We start from the raw sequence: 15,678 nt of genomic DNA on the forward strand, positions 1-15,678 counted from the left end.
CATCACATAGCATATTTATCTTTGTATGCAGTAAAGTGCTGAAGTTTTAGTCACCTTGCTCAGAACTGGGGAGAGTTAGGAACCTCCTAATATAGCACAACCGATTGCTTAACCTCCTTCCTAAGTGGAAGAGGAGATCTTAATGGATAGAGAGATCTGATGAAGGTCAGCAAGGGAAAAGACTACAAAGTTTACATACCAAGAGGCAAAAGCTAAGAAAGAAGGGGGCCAGACACAGTGACAGATTGTTTACCATAGGCATATTCTTCAAGGACATTACAGAACCCATGACAGCTTTACCCCAAAGGACTGTATGGATTAGACAGAGATAACTGATACTCTTTACGATGACTCTAAATCATCAAAGACTGTCATAATAATAATATGCATCTATTCGCTTCAATAAGTTCTTGTGAAGTGGCTGCTTTATGCTTTGCTTTAATAAGAAGTATGTGTGTGCACACGTGTGTGTGCATGCATCTGCATGTATTTACACGCAGATGTGCACCTACATAGAGGTCAAAGGACAAACTTATGTGTTGGTCCTTACTGTCCTCCTTGGAGTCTCCTGTCTCCATCTCTCCTCTTAACTATGCTCTGCTTTTCGAGGTACCATTTTGATTCACTGTCATTGTGATATTGTCATCACGTGAACTCTGCACATTGCAATGAGAAAGTAAGGTACCAACAGGCAAAGAAGCTCTTGCTAAGTTGTCCACTAATGAACTCTGCATACATAACCATGGCAAGCTACCGATGCATACTTCTATAATTCATGAGTATAATTAAAAATGTTCTATTTAAAAATTACCTATATTTTAAAATATGGATACATTGGCTAGCATCAGAAACCATTTAAATAGGATATCATGTATTCCTCTGATGCAACACGCAGATATGTTTTCAAAAGTTAGCTTGCTAGAAGGAAACTCTAAGGCAAGTGACCGTCTTCGAGCTGTATGGGACTGTTGTGAAAAAGGTAAGTTTTACATTCTCACGGGATGTTTTTCTTAGATCTCGGGTCACAGGGTCATGTAAGAATCCGGAGGAGTGGGTCCATTCAGTGAACCGTTCATTCCAGTTTTGTTTCGGAGCTGGTTAACTTGCTTCTCTTGTGCCTGTCTTGTTCCTTCCACAGAAGCTGAAGCACTGCTGTGGAGGCCACCGCCGATTCCCTGTCCCTTCAAGCTGGTCCTTAGGGTGTCACCTTTTAAAGCCTAGCCCTTGTTTCTCTTCTTTTTTCAAGTCAGATCCTCCCTCCCCCACCCTTGTCTAATTCTTAGCCAAGCATAGCAAGGCCAGCTGGTGAGAGCCTTATGAGAGACAATGGCGCCAGCCCTGCTTCATGGAACACTGCCTTGCCAGCCGAAGCTTCCTGGATCAGAGCAGTTGGTTTTGAGTTGGAGCCCATCCTCTGACCCATATTGACATGCTTGTTCCGTGGAGATTAAAGCCTTGTGAACTGGAGTAGGAAGAGGTAGAAGAAAGAGGGCATTGTGGGTCTAGAGGGAATCAATATTGTGCCTTTGAAAAGGCATGTGTTTATTCCCAGACTGACCATCTGGACTGTGTGGCCCCAAATCAACCACGGAGAAAGAAAAGAGAATGAAATTGGCACGAGGGGACTTTGTAAAGGGCAGGTCCGCAAGGTAGCTTGTCTGGGAAGATGAAGGACCTGCCAAGGTCAGTATAAAGCTGTACATTCAAGTCAAGGAAGAAAAGCGATGTTCTCCCGCTTACCTGCCGTCCATCTGCTCTTCCCTGCGCCCTACCAAATCTTCTCCAGGTGTGTGAAAGAGCTGTCTCTTCAGCATTTGTCATTTTTTCCCTAATCTCAAGTGTCCCTACACACTTTCACAACAGGGGTTGTTTACAACACAACAGGCACTTTAACTGGCTTCCAAACTTGAAACGTAGGAGGCATGCACACAGCATAGTGAGCGGTGAAAATGTGGCTATCGCGTCTGCTCCCGTACCTGCAGCACATCGGAAATATCCCGCTACTTCCAGCCTCTTCACTTAACAGTCTACTGGGGAAAGGAGTCCAGTGAAGACAGAGGATCAGAAGAGTCTAGCGGAGACTGATGGTGCCGGTGGGTGAGCCAGAGAGCTCCAGTCTACATCTGCGCTTGCTCAGAGCGACAGCTTGGGTCTGTCCTCGAAATAACCAGGAACTGGGAGAGTGTCTAGGGAAACACATTTATTTTCCGGGACATCAACTAGCCAAATCCTGCTGCCCCTGCCCACGGATGACATTTAAGCTGGAAAGGTAAGAGTGTGTATAGAAGACAAAGTCTGGCTCAGATGAATTTGCTACGTTCCAGTGAAATTACCTGGCGCGCGAGAGAAGGAAACACGAAACACGCTTAGGAGTTTGTTAGAGGGGGCATGCACACGCCTAGGGAAGTCAGTGGCGGGCAGCCAGAGGACCGCGCCTCCAACTTTTAAGGGCTGCTTAGCGCATGTGCACGGGGAGGGGGGGTGCCGTGGTAACTTCATATGCAGGTGACAGGGCTTTGATGCAACCATGCTGCACATGGGCCATGTGGAGTCCTTTAAGTTCCTGGGGTCATTAGGCACTTCTGCCTGAGGTCTTGTCCTCACATGCATGGCCCTGAAACCCGGAAGTGTCAGCCATGTTGTGTGGTTGAATCATTACATCCAGGACAAACCCTTAACATGCATCTCTCACTCTTTTACAAACTAGTTAGAATGGCAAGTTTTAACTTACCAGAAGAATCCCAATTGGAGTAGTAGGAAGGTAAACAGTAGTTTCATGTCTATTCAGAAGGAAGGTGTTATTATTTACTTGATTGGTGAGCATATGTGTGTTGGGGAAAGGTATACCACAGTGGGTATGTGAAAGTTAGATGGCAGAGTTGATTCTCTTTTTCCACCATGGAAGTTCAGGGGATCGAACTTAGGTTGTTAGGCTTGGTAGCAAGTGCCTTTACACACTGAGCAATTTCCCCTGACCCAGAAGCCACTTTTCCTAATAAGTTTCATCTACTAGACTCTCCTGTGTCTCCTCTCTTCCACTGTGTCCCAGTGGCTAGGAGCCACCTGGCTGTACCATGGTTATATCCTAATTCCTCTAAAGGTACTACAAGTTCCTATGACCCAACTAACTTCACTGTGTCTACATGTCAAACCTGTGTACTTCCCGCATCCCCATCTGTGTCTACAGGGTGTCAGCAATTTCAAGGGAAGGCCCTCAGCCTTCACCCACCTTCTCTGTCCGGATCCCCACCTCCATCACTTTCCTTAAGAATGGCTTCTCTTCTCCCTTTGTAACTGCTTCTGCTTGAGTACATGATTTATGAGGACTTTGTCATCTTCATGTTTTGAGTATGAACATTCGAGGGGAAGATGTTGTTTATTGTTGTGAGTTTGACTTGTATTCCCCCAATAACTAATGGCACTGAATGTCTTTTCCTAAATATATTGACTGTTTGTCTGAGGTTTTGGTGAAACGTTCTTTAAGTCCTTTCCCCATAAAAAAAAAGAAAGTCAAAGTGTGATTGATGGCTTTTTATATAGTTTGGATAGTAGACTCAGATACATGATGTAAAGTATTTAGTATTATATACACTATCTTTTTTCTTGACTGTATACTTTGATACACAAAACTGAATTTTTATAAAGCCCATGAATTACTTTTTTTTTCTGTCTTCACTTTTAGTGTCCATCTTAAATTCACAGCCAAATCCAAAGACTAGGAGAGTAATCCCTATGATTTCTTCCATGAGATGTGAGTATTGGCTCTTATATTTAAGTCATCCATTTTTACTTTTAAAAAGCTTATATGAGGTTTTGAGGGTGTTCTCTCAGCTCTTTAGCCTATCTTAATTCTTGGAATTCCTTTTCCCTTTGTGCTGTCTCCATTTTGCCGGTGCCTAACTTATTAGAAAGGATTTCATCACTGGTCCTGGCAATTGCCAGGATTTTTACCTAAACTTTACTGTGTTATTCTTTTAAATTCTAATAAAATCAATCTCAAACTTCCAAAAAAATCTTTAAAATCATTCTGTAAAAATATAATTTACAACATTCACCAGTTTTTACAACCTTTAGAGTTTTTGGCTTTCTTTTTAAATGCTCAATAGTTTCTTATTATACTCAACCAACCCCCTCCAATTCTGGCTCCTGGTAATCATTAAAACAGTGTATGTCAAAATAACTTAGTTTTATCTAGAATTTTAGATGAATGAAGTAATATAAGAAGTGGTATTTGTATCTATTTAATTTTTGAAGGTTTTATATTTACTTTTAATTATTTGTGTATACATGTGTGTAGTGTGCATGTGTGTACAGGGTCCACAGAGAACAGAAGAGAGTGTCAGATTCCCTGGAGTTGGAGTTATTGGTCATTGTGAGCCAGTCAAGATGAGTCCTGGGAACTGAACTGGGGTCCTCTGCCACAGTAGTGTGGGCTCTTGACAGCTAAGCGATCTCTCCAGCCTCTTTACTTAATTTTTAATACTTTTTTTGAGATTTGTGTTAATTGCTATACATATTGGTAATTTATTTCTGCATTGTATTTTCACTGTTTACTTTTATACCAGCATTTTATATCTAGTATTACGCTATTGTGAATGAACTTGCTATATACATTTTATAACAAGCCTTTTGTGGACATTTTTATTTTCCTTGGCTAAATTCCCAGAAGTTGATTTACCGAGTCATATGGTAAAGGTGTGTTTAACTTTATTAAAAAATTGCCCAAAATCATACAGCTAGGCAAGGGCTGAGCACACAGAAGAAGGGGTTCACATTTGTTGTGGCTGAAACATAGGTGTCTGGGGAAAGGTGTGAAATTATGGAACTACAGAGCCAGGACTCTGTCCTTGAGCATACTGTAAAGCACTACTCAAAGTTCTAAATTTGCAAGCATTTTCAGTTTTGTATTATCAGTTTGACATCTACCAATCTTGTTTCATCATCTCATAATCTTACAAATTCTGAAATATGATTATACCCATTTCAGTGATTAGGAAAGTGAGGCTAGAGAAGGTTAAATAAGTGTTCCATGGTTGTCCATGGAACTATTTGCATCCAAATACTAATCTTCTAATTGTCATCTTATATCTGATCTTCAAATTAGTGATAAATGTTTTGTCTTAATTGTATGGTCAATGGGCATATCTGAAGAGCAGTCTGTGAGGTTGGACCATCTCAAGTAGCAGCTTTGAAGTTGTTCTGGATATAGATTTTTAAAGAAACTACAACAGAGATGTTATGAGAGGCTGGAATACCTGAGCTACTTGTCTTCATTGCTGTCTGGTCCTTTTTCCCTGAAAACACACAAACTTTTAAAGGTAACCTGCATATCTGTATTAACACAGGTATGACATGTGTGATATGCACAAATCAGCTAAAGATGATTCTCTGTTCTGTGTTTGAGCAGGTAAAAGACATCTGCCAACTTTATAAATGTTTGGGCTGCATAGCCAAACTGTAATGTAAATCTTCATCCATGCCATGAGAAAGGATGGCACACAATAATAATTCATGAGGATTCATGTCTCGTCCAGTCTCAGAGCTGTTCCCATACTAAAGGATAAGCTTGTATGTCATCTGTCCTGTAGATTTTCTTGGTTTCTTCCCTCATGTCTGCAGCCAAGATTTTCAGGAGTTCTCCCCTAATCAAAACTGATCTTCATTAATTTTGAAGGGATCCACAGCTTTTTGTGTCCTGTTTAAACAAAGGCATAGCCTCTCCCCCAATGCAATGCTTTCTTTGAATTCCATTTTAAAGTTAAAACATCCGGGGCCTTGGCAGGGTCCCAGCGAGGAGGAGCTTGGGCGTTCCCCGACCCCATAGACGCCCAGGTCACTCTGCAGTGCTGGCTACCCCCTCCCGCCTGCCATCCCAGCTCCCATCCAGCAGGGGCCCTGACTTCTAGCAGAGGACCATCTGTGGGGTGAGTTTGCTTCAGGCCGTGGCAGGGTCCCGGTGAGGAGGAGCTTGGGTGTTCCCCGACCCCATAGACGCCCAGGTCGCCCTGCAGTGCTGGCTACCCCCTCCCGCCTGCCATCCTAGCTCCCATCCAGGTACGAATTCCTATATTTCTCCCTTCCCCCTGGGGCCATAAAATTTCCCCCGCTCAGCTACCTTGCGAGCTGGGCCTGGGCTGTAGGCGCAGCCCGGCTCGAGGCAGTTCCTGGGTCTTAAAGGCCTCCCTGAGGACAGGTGGACCAGGTGCCAGCTCAGCCACATTCCTGACCAGCAGGGGCCCTGACTTCTTGCAGAGGACCATCTGAGGGGTGAGTTTTCTTCCGGCCTTGACAGGGTCCTGGTGGGGAGGAGCTTTGGCGTTCCCCGACCCCACAGTCGCCCAGGTCGCCCTGCAGTGCTGGCTACCCCCTCCCGCCTGCCATCCCAGCTCCCATCCAGGTACGAATTCCTATATTTCTCCCTTCCCCCTGGGGCCATAAAATTTTCCCCAGCTTAGCTGCCTTGCAAGCTGAGCCTGCATTGTAAGCGCATCCCGGAAAGAGGGAGTGCCTGTGTTTCAATAGCCTGCCTGAGGAAAGGTGGGCATTCTGTTAGTGAAGTCCCTGCCCAAGAAGGGAACCTGACCTGGTAACAGAAGTTCCAATAGAGAACATTTGAAGTAAGAGATGGGCAGACGCCAAAGCAAGACCTCATCCAACAATCTGAAAAACAACATGAAAACACCAGATCCCAAGGACCCTACAACAGAAGGACTTGAACACCTTAACCCAGAAGAAGTGGAAAAAAGTGCCATTATGAAAGCAATAGAGTCTCTTAAACAGGATATGAATAACTCCCTTAAAGAATTGGATGAGAAATATAACAAAAAGTTTGAAGAAATAAGTAAATCCATGAATGAGACCCTGAGAAACCAAGAAAAAACAATCAAACAAATAAAGGAAACAGTGCAAGAATTGAAAACTGAAATGGAGGCAATGAAGAAAACACAAAACGAGAACCGGCTGGATATGGAAAACCTAGGTAAACGAGCGGAGACTACAGAATCAAGCATAACCAATAGAATACAAGAGATAGAAGAACGAATCTCAGATTCTGAAGATACCATAGAGAAAATAAATGCTCTCGTCAGAGAAAACGGCAAATCCAACAAATTCTCTTCACAAAACATTCAGGAAATCTGGGACACAATAAAAAAACCAAATCTAAGAATAATAGGGATTGAAGAAGGAGAAGAACTGCAGATCAAAGGCCCAGAAAATATATTCAACAAAATTATAGAAGAAAACTTTCCCAACCTAAAGAACGATATTCCTATGAAGGTTCAAGAAGCATACAGAACACCGAATAGACTGGATCAGAAAAAAGCATCCCCGCGCCATATAATAATCAAAACACAAAACATAAATATTAAAGAAAAAATTTTAAGAGCTGCAAAGGAAAAAGGTCAAGTAACTTATAAAGGTAAACCTATTAGGCTTACACCGGATTTCTCTATGGAAACCATGAAAGCCAGAAGATCCTGGATAGAGGTACTGCAGAAACTAAGAGACCATGGATGCAAACCCAGACTACTATACCCAGGCAAGCTATTGTTCACTATCAACGGAGAAAACAAAATATTCCAGGATAAAAACAAATTTAAACAATACGTAGCTACTAATCCAGCCTTACAGAGAATATTAGAAGGAAAATCACTACCGAAGGAATCCAACATTCCCAACACGATCTACAATAACTCGAACATCTAGCGACCATTCACAAGCACAGATCAAAGAAGAAAAACACATACACTCTACTACTTAAAAAAAAAAATGACCGGAGTCAACAACCACTGGTCATTAATATCACTTAATATCAATGGACTCAATTCACCTATAAAGAGGCACAGACTTAGAGATTGGATACGAAAACAGGATCCAACATTCTGCTGTTTACAAGAAACACACCTCAACCACAAAGACAGACACCTACTCAGAGTAAAGGTGGGAAAAGGTTTTCCAAGCAAATGGACCTAAGAAACAAGTGGGTGTGGCCATTCTAATATCTAACAAAATCGACTTCAAACTAAAATCAATCAGAAGAAATGGAGATGGACATTTCGTACTCATAACTGGAACAATTCATCAGGAGGAAGTCTCAATCCTGAATATCTATGCTCCTAATATAAAGGCACCCACATATGTAAAAGAAACTCTTCTAGAACTCAAGGCAGTCATCAAACCACACACACTAATAGTAGGAGACTTCAACACTCCTCTCTTACCAATGGACAGGTCAATCAGACAGAAACCAAACAGAGAATTGAGAGATTTATTGGAGGTATTGAATCAAATGGACTTAACAGACATCTATAGAACACTCCACCCAAACAGGAAAGAATATACCTTTTTCTCTGCAGCTCATGGAACCTTCTCGAAAATTGACCACATACTCGGTAACAAAGCAAACTTCCACAGATACAAAAAAATATTAGTAACTACCTGTGTCTTGTCAGATCACCATGGACTAAAATTAGAATTCAACAACAATGCTTCCCCCCAGGAAGCCAACAAACTCATGGAAGCTGAACAGTCAACTACTAAATCACCCCTGGGTCAAGGAAGAAATAAAGAAAGAAATTAAAGTCTTCCTTGAATTTAATGAAAACAAAGACACAACATACTCAAACCTATGAGACACTATGAAAGCAGTGCTAAGAGGAAAGTTCATAGCACTAAGTGCCCAATTAAAGAAAGCAGAGAAAGCACACATTGGAAACTTAACAGCACACTTGAAAGATCTAGAAAAAAAAGAAGCTGATTCACCCAGGAGGTCTAGAAGACTGGAAATAATCAAACTGAGGGCTGAATTCAACAAAATAGAAATAGAGAAAACAATCCAAAGAATCAATGAATCAAAAAGCTGGTTCTTGGAGAAAACAACAAGATTGACAAACCCCTATCCAAATTAATCAAACGGCAGAGAGAGTACATGCAAATTAATAAGATCAGAAATGAAAAGGGGGACATAACCACAGACACAGAGGAAATTCAGAGAATCATTAGATCTTACTATGAAAGTTTATATGCCACAAAGTTGGAAAATGTAAAAGAAATGGACATTTTTTTAGATAAGTACCATATACCAAAGTTGAACCAAGAACAGGTGAACAATCTAAATAGACCTGTTAGTCGCGAAGAATTAGAAGCTGTTATCAAAAATCTCCCTACCAGAAAAAGCCCAGGACCAGATGGTTTCAATGCAGAATTCTACCAGAACTTCCAGGAAGAGCTAATACCTATACTCCTTAACGTATTCCAAAATATAGAAACAGAAGAGTCATTGCCTAACTCCTTTTATGAAGCTACAGTTACCCTAATACCAAAACCACACAAAGACACAACCAAGAAAGAGAATTACAGGCCAATCTCACTCATGAACATCGACGCGAAAATTCTCAATAAAATACTGGCAAACCGAATCCAAGAACACATTAGAAAAATTATCCATTATGATCAAGTCGGCTTCATTCCAGAGATGCAGGGCTGGTTCAACATACGCAAATCTATCATTGTAATCCATCATATAAATAAACTGAAAGAAAAAACCCATATGATCATCTCACTAGATGCTGAGAAAGCATTTGACAAAATTCAACACCCATTTATGATAAAGGTGTTGGAGAGACTGGGGATACAAGGATCATACCTACATATAATAAAAGCAATATACAGCAAGCCGACAGCTAACATCAAACTGAATGGAGAGAAACTCAAAGCCTTTCCACTAAAATCAGGAACGCGACAAGGCTGTCCACTCTCTCCATACCTCTTCAATATAGTGCTTGAAGTTCTAGCAATAGCAATAAGACAACATAAGGAGATCAAGGGGATTCAAATTGGAAAGGATGAAGTCAAACTTTCGTTATTTGCTGACGATATGATAGTTTACATAAGTGACCCCAAAAACTCTATCAAAGAACTCCTACAGCTGATAAACACCTTTAGTAACGTGGCAGGATACAAGATCAACTCCAAAAAATCAGTGGCCCTCCTATACACAAAGGATAAAGAAGCAGAGAGGGAAATCAGAGAAACATCACCTTTCATGATAGCCACAAATAGCATAAAATATCTTGGGGTTACTCTAACCAAGGAAGTGAAAGACCTATTTGACAAAAACTTTAAGTCTTTGAAGAAAGAAATTGAGGAGGATACCAGAAAATGGAAAGACCTCCCCTGCTCTTGGATTGAGAGAATCAACATAGTAAAAATGGCAATTCTACCAAAAGCAATCTATAGATTCAATGCAATCCCCATCAAAATCCCATCAAACTTCTTCACAGACCTTGAGAGAACAATAATCAAGTTTATATGGTAAAACAAAAAACCCAGGATAGCCAAAACAATCTTATACAATAAAAGAACTTCTGGAGGCATTACCATCCCTGACTTCAAACTCTATTACAGAGCTACAGTATTGAAAACAGCTTGGTATTGGCATAAGAACAGAGAAGTCGACCTATGGAATCGAATAGAAGACCCAGATATTAACCCACAAACTTATGAACACCTAACTTTCGACAAGGGAGCTAAAGGTATACAATGGAAGAAGGAAAGCATCTTCAACAAATGGTGCTGGCATAACTGGATGTCAACCTGTAAAAAAATGAAAGTAGATCCATATCTATCACCATGCACAAAAATCAAGTCCAAATGGATTAAAGACATCAACATTAATCCATCCACTTTGAACCTGATAGAAGAGAAAGTGGGAAGTAGTCTACAAGATATAGGCACAGGAGGCCTCTTCCTAAGTAGGACCCCAGTAGCACAGACAGTAAGAGAAACAATGAAAAAATGGGATCTACTGAAACTGAGAAGCTTCTGTAAAGCAAAGGACACTGTCAGTAGGACAAAAAGGCTGCCTTCTGACTGGGAGAAGATCTTCACCAACCCCTCATCAGACAAAGGTCTGATCTCCAAAATATACAAAGAACTCAAGAAACTAGACACAAAAACTCTAATTAACCCAATTAAAAAAATGGGGTACTGAACTGAACAGAGAATTCACAACAGATGAACTTCAAATGGCCAGAAGACACTTAAGGTCATGCTCAACCTCCTTAGCGATCAGGGAAATGCAAATCAAAACCACTTTGAGATATCATCTTACACCTGTCAGAATAGCTAAAGTCAAAAACACCAACGATAGCCTATGCTGGAGAGGATGTGGGGTGAGGGGAACACTCATCCATTGTTGGTGGGAATGCAAACTCGTACAGCCACTGTGGAAATCAGTGTGGCGGTTTCTCAGGAAACTGGGAGTCAACCTCCTTCAGGACCCAGCAATTCTACTCTTGGGAATATACCCTAGAGGTTCCCTAACATACTACAAAAGCATTTGTTCTACTATGTTCATAGCAGCACTATTTGTAATAGCCAGAGCCTGGAAACAGCCTAGGTGCCCCTCAATAGAAGAATGGTTTAAAAAGGTGTGGAACATATACACATTAGAGTTTTACTCAGCGGTAAAAAACAATGACATCTTGAATTTTGCATGCAAATAGATGGAAATAGAAAACGCTTTACTGAGTGAGGTAAGCCAGACCCAAAAAGAGGAACACGGTATGTATTCACTCATAAGTGGATTCTAACCATAATTAAAGGTCTTTGAGCCTATTATTCGTGATCCTAGAGAAGCTAAATAAGAAGATGAACCTGACGAAGATTATTTAGCTATCCGCCAGGAGGTAGGATATAGACAAGAGTCCCAGGTAACCTCGGGTGCATGGTGGGGGGAGGGCTGATGGAAGGGGAGAGGGTTAGAGAGAAGGGAGTAGGGGAGGAATGGGGAAAGCTCGGTGGCCTGGGATGGGGGGGGAGGGAGGAAGGATGAATATGGGATCAGGGAAGAATATATTTCAACTAAGGGAGTCATTTTAAGGTTTACAGAAGACTTGATAATATATGGGATCCCAGGTCCAAGGAGAGATCCCCCAGATGGTTCTCTGGACAGAGGAGAGGGTGCCTGAATCGGCCGTGGCCCATAACCATACTGATGTATATTTTGCTTATCACCATAGATCCTTCATCTGGCAAAGGACGACGATACAGACGGAGACCCACATTGGAGCACCGGACTGCGCCCCCCAAGGTCCAAATGAGAAGCAGAAGGAGGAAGAACATGAAAAACGAAATCAGGACTGCGAGGGATGCTATCACCCACTGATACAAGGGAATGGTTCTAATGAGAGTTTACCAAGGCCAGTTGGACTGGGACTGAACGAGGACGTGATCTAACCAGATTCTCAGAATTTGGCCGGATTCTCTGAATGTGGCTGGCCCGAAGTCTTTCTGAAAAGCCATTGACTATGATACTGGGACCTGTTTCCTCTGCATATACTGGATTTTGGGGATCCAGTCTGTTTGGATACTCACCTTCCTGGACCTGGAGGGAGGGGGGAGGAAATTGAACTTCCCACAGGGCAGGAAACCCTTACTGCCCTAAGGGACGAAGAGGGAGGAGGAGAGGGAGTGGGGGGAGTGGGAGGGTGTTAGGAAGAGGGGCGGAAATGGAAACTTTTATAATTTAATAAAATTTACTTTCAAAAAAAATAAAGTTAAAACATCCTTAAAATATATGTATATTGGTTTAAATTAGCAGGGGTTTTCCCTATAATTTAGTATCTCTCAGCAGCATTTGCCCTTCACTCATCAGTATTCAAAAAAATTCAAAAATCAATTAAACATCAAACAGGATCCAGATATCCTGTGTATTTCCCATCCTTACATGATTTATTCTTTTGATATTATTTCACGTTTTTTAAAAAGACTTTAATACTTCGAATTTATTTGTTTATTTATTTATTATGACAGTCAATATACAATTTATCTTCTTTCTTCAGCATCTATATACATTTTCAAGCTTATTGTATTTGTTCTTGTTTGTTTGTTTGTTTTAGAGCTGGACCTGACTTCTTGTGTGTCTGCAGCCTTCTCTGACTGTATGAGCCAGACTTCAAATGGCATGGCTCCACTTAGCACATGGTGCTTGAGGCTGGCTCTGCCTACTTTAGGTCCAAAGGCACAGGATCCACTTTAACTGCCCCAGCTCTGGGAAGCTTTTTAGCCAGTGCTAAGTGGCACACTGCTCAAGTGTTCTGTTGAACAACAGAGCCTCTTAAGGGAGTTGAGCCTCTGTAGGCCTTGAACACTGGGACTGCACAAGAGACTGCGGTTCCTAGGAAGATGAGTGTGGTTCCATGTTCAGAACATTTTTTTTTCAGCTTTCTCAGTCTCCGGGTGATTTTTTTTGTGCTGCTATAGAGATTTGCATTGGAATGGAATAAATCTTGGTCTATTGATACAAATTTGAGATCAATTTTGTTTATACACACACACACACACACACACACATTTCTGCTCTTGATTAAGGTATTGTGTTTGTGCAGCTCATTTAAAAATATAGTGTATAATGAAGAAATACACGTTAATAGAGAGTAATCTGTAATAGTCAAGCTTCTAGTCATGTAAGTTAGGTTTTCTAGATATGTAGATATATTTCAGTTCGATGGATATTATTAAAATCTTTCAGAGATTTTCAGAATATGGCATTTAAAATGTTTTAATAACTTAGGACTTTTATGATGTGAGACACATCTGCTCCTGGAAGCACCAACCTACTTCAGGAGGAGGATGGGCATTGAAGAAACTGCTCTTGCCTAGATTGCTTAGATTGCCTAGATTGCTTGATGAACTGGACTTGCAGGAACCATAGAAAGATGACTGCTGAAGTTGCCTAAAAAAGGTAAGACAGTTCTTTAGGGTTCCTGCTTCATGAAAGAGTCTGCTAGACATTCTGCAGGATACAGAAGAAAGTGACTGACAAACTGCCAATATAGGTGGAACTATCTTGGAAATTTCCTGCTTCACAGAAAAGTCTGCCAGATACTACATGACTGTAAGTTGAAAATGGATGTTACAATAATACAGAAGAACTTCAGATGGCTGTCCAGGCATTGAGAGGTCTCTATCAATCATAGAGTTTTGGAAGTTGCTTACAATGCACTTTCTTAACTTAGGTAATATTGTATCCTTCTGGAGTCTTTGATGGAGTTGAAGAATATATTGTTATAATTACAGCTTTCCTTAGTTATGATAAAAGATAAAGTAGATATAAATATTGTAACTGTAATTCTTGCTTGACAACTGTTTTGTTATATGTAATTTTACCATGTTAAAGTTAAAAACCTTCCTTTTCATTTGTACAGTAAAGGGAAAATGGTGTAGGAAATCCTTCTGTATATGTGTTGCTTTTATTGGTTAATAAAGAAGCTGTTTTGGCCAGTGGCTTAGCAGAATAGAGCTAGGTGGGAAAACTAAACTGAATGCTGGGAGAAAGAAGGTAGGGTCAAGGAGAAGCCATGTAGCCGTCACTGGAAACAGACACCTCCACTGGAACTTGCTGAAACCTTGCCAGTAGGCCACAATCTCCTGGTGATGCACAGATTAATAGAGATGCGTTATTTTCAAATAAAAGAGCTAGATAAAAATATGATTAAGCTATTGGTCAAACAGTATTGTAAATAATATAGTTTCTGTGAGATTATTTTGGGTCTGGGAAGCCAGGAATGAATGAACAGTCTCCAACTACAATGTGCCATGTGTTGAGCACCAAATGTAGTTGGACTTTCTTGTTGGACTTCCTTTTGGAACACCAGCTCCAATGTAGTAAAATGGAGACTTCTTATTAACTGTGAAAGCTTGTCCTCTAGTTTTTAGGCTTGTTCCCAATTAGCTCTTAAAACTTAAGTTAACTCATGTCTATTAATCTACATTCTGTCATATAGCTATTTACTTCTCCAGTTTGTATGTCTGACTCCCTACATGTCTCACTGGTGGCTCCTGCATGCCTAGATTCTGAGTTCCCCTCTCTCCTAAGAAGTCCCGTGTCTTCTCTCCTGCTTAGGTATTGACCGTTTAGATTTTTATTAAACCAATCACAACAATATTTCTTCATACAGAATACAAATATACCACAACAATGGGGTGCCTTTTATTTACATATTACCTTTTAAATCTCTTTTAGCAATGCTTTTCACAAAACAAATCCTTCACCTCCTTTGATAGACCTACATAGATCTACAGATAGATGATGATTTTGCTCATTCTTCTATGTCAACCTTATTTATACCCTTTATTAAACCTTCCTCTACCATCTCCTACCCAAGCTTTCTAAACCTTTGATGGGTACTATTCTACTTTCTACTTGTATGACATCAACCATTTAGGTGTCCAGGTGTAAGTTAGGCAGCAGCTGTTTGCCTGTGCCTGAATTATGCCCAGTGGACAATACAGTGCCCTCCAATACTGCCAATATTGTTGCAATGATAAGACTTGTATTGTAGTTTACAGTCACCCGTGTGGTGATTTGAATAGTAATGACCCCCATAGGCTCACATTTAGTCATCAGGAAGTTGCACTACTTAAGAAAGATTAAGAAAGGCAACCATTTGGGGAGTATGTATGTCACTGTAGTTGGGCTTTGTGGTTTCAAAATCCCAAGCCAGTCTCAGTGTCTCTCTTTCTCCTGCTGCCCACAGATCCAGATGTAGAACTTCAGCTTCTTCTCCAGTACCATGTCTGCTTGTGAGCCACCATGCTCCCCTGCATGATGATAATGAAATTGTATCATGCTCCAGATAAATGCCTTCTTTTATAATAGTTGCCTTGGTCATG

At 40.9% G+C, this 15,678-nt stretch overlaps 1 long non-coding RNA gene across 1 annotated transcript; it reads left to right on the top strand.

Moving 5' to 3' along the window:
• The first annotated feature begins 935 nt into the window (after positions 1–935).
• Positions 936–15,013, top strand: LOC146895074 (uncharacterized). Its single transcript, XR_015000820.2, has 3 exons — positions 936–2,269; positions 3,683–3,751; positions 13,577–15,013. It is a non-coding gene; the product is annotated as an uncharacterized LOC146895074 (long non-coding RNA).
• The last annotated feature ends 665 nt before the right edge of the window (positions 15,014–15,678 follow it).

The sequence above is a fragment of the Myodes glareolus genome, chromosome 3, assembly GCF_982192425.1.
Source record: "Myodes glareolus chromosome 3, mMyoGla1.1, whole genome shotgun sequence".
NCBI lineage: Eukaryota > Metazoa > Chordata > Mammalia > Rodentia > Cricetidae > Myodes > Myodes glareolus.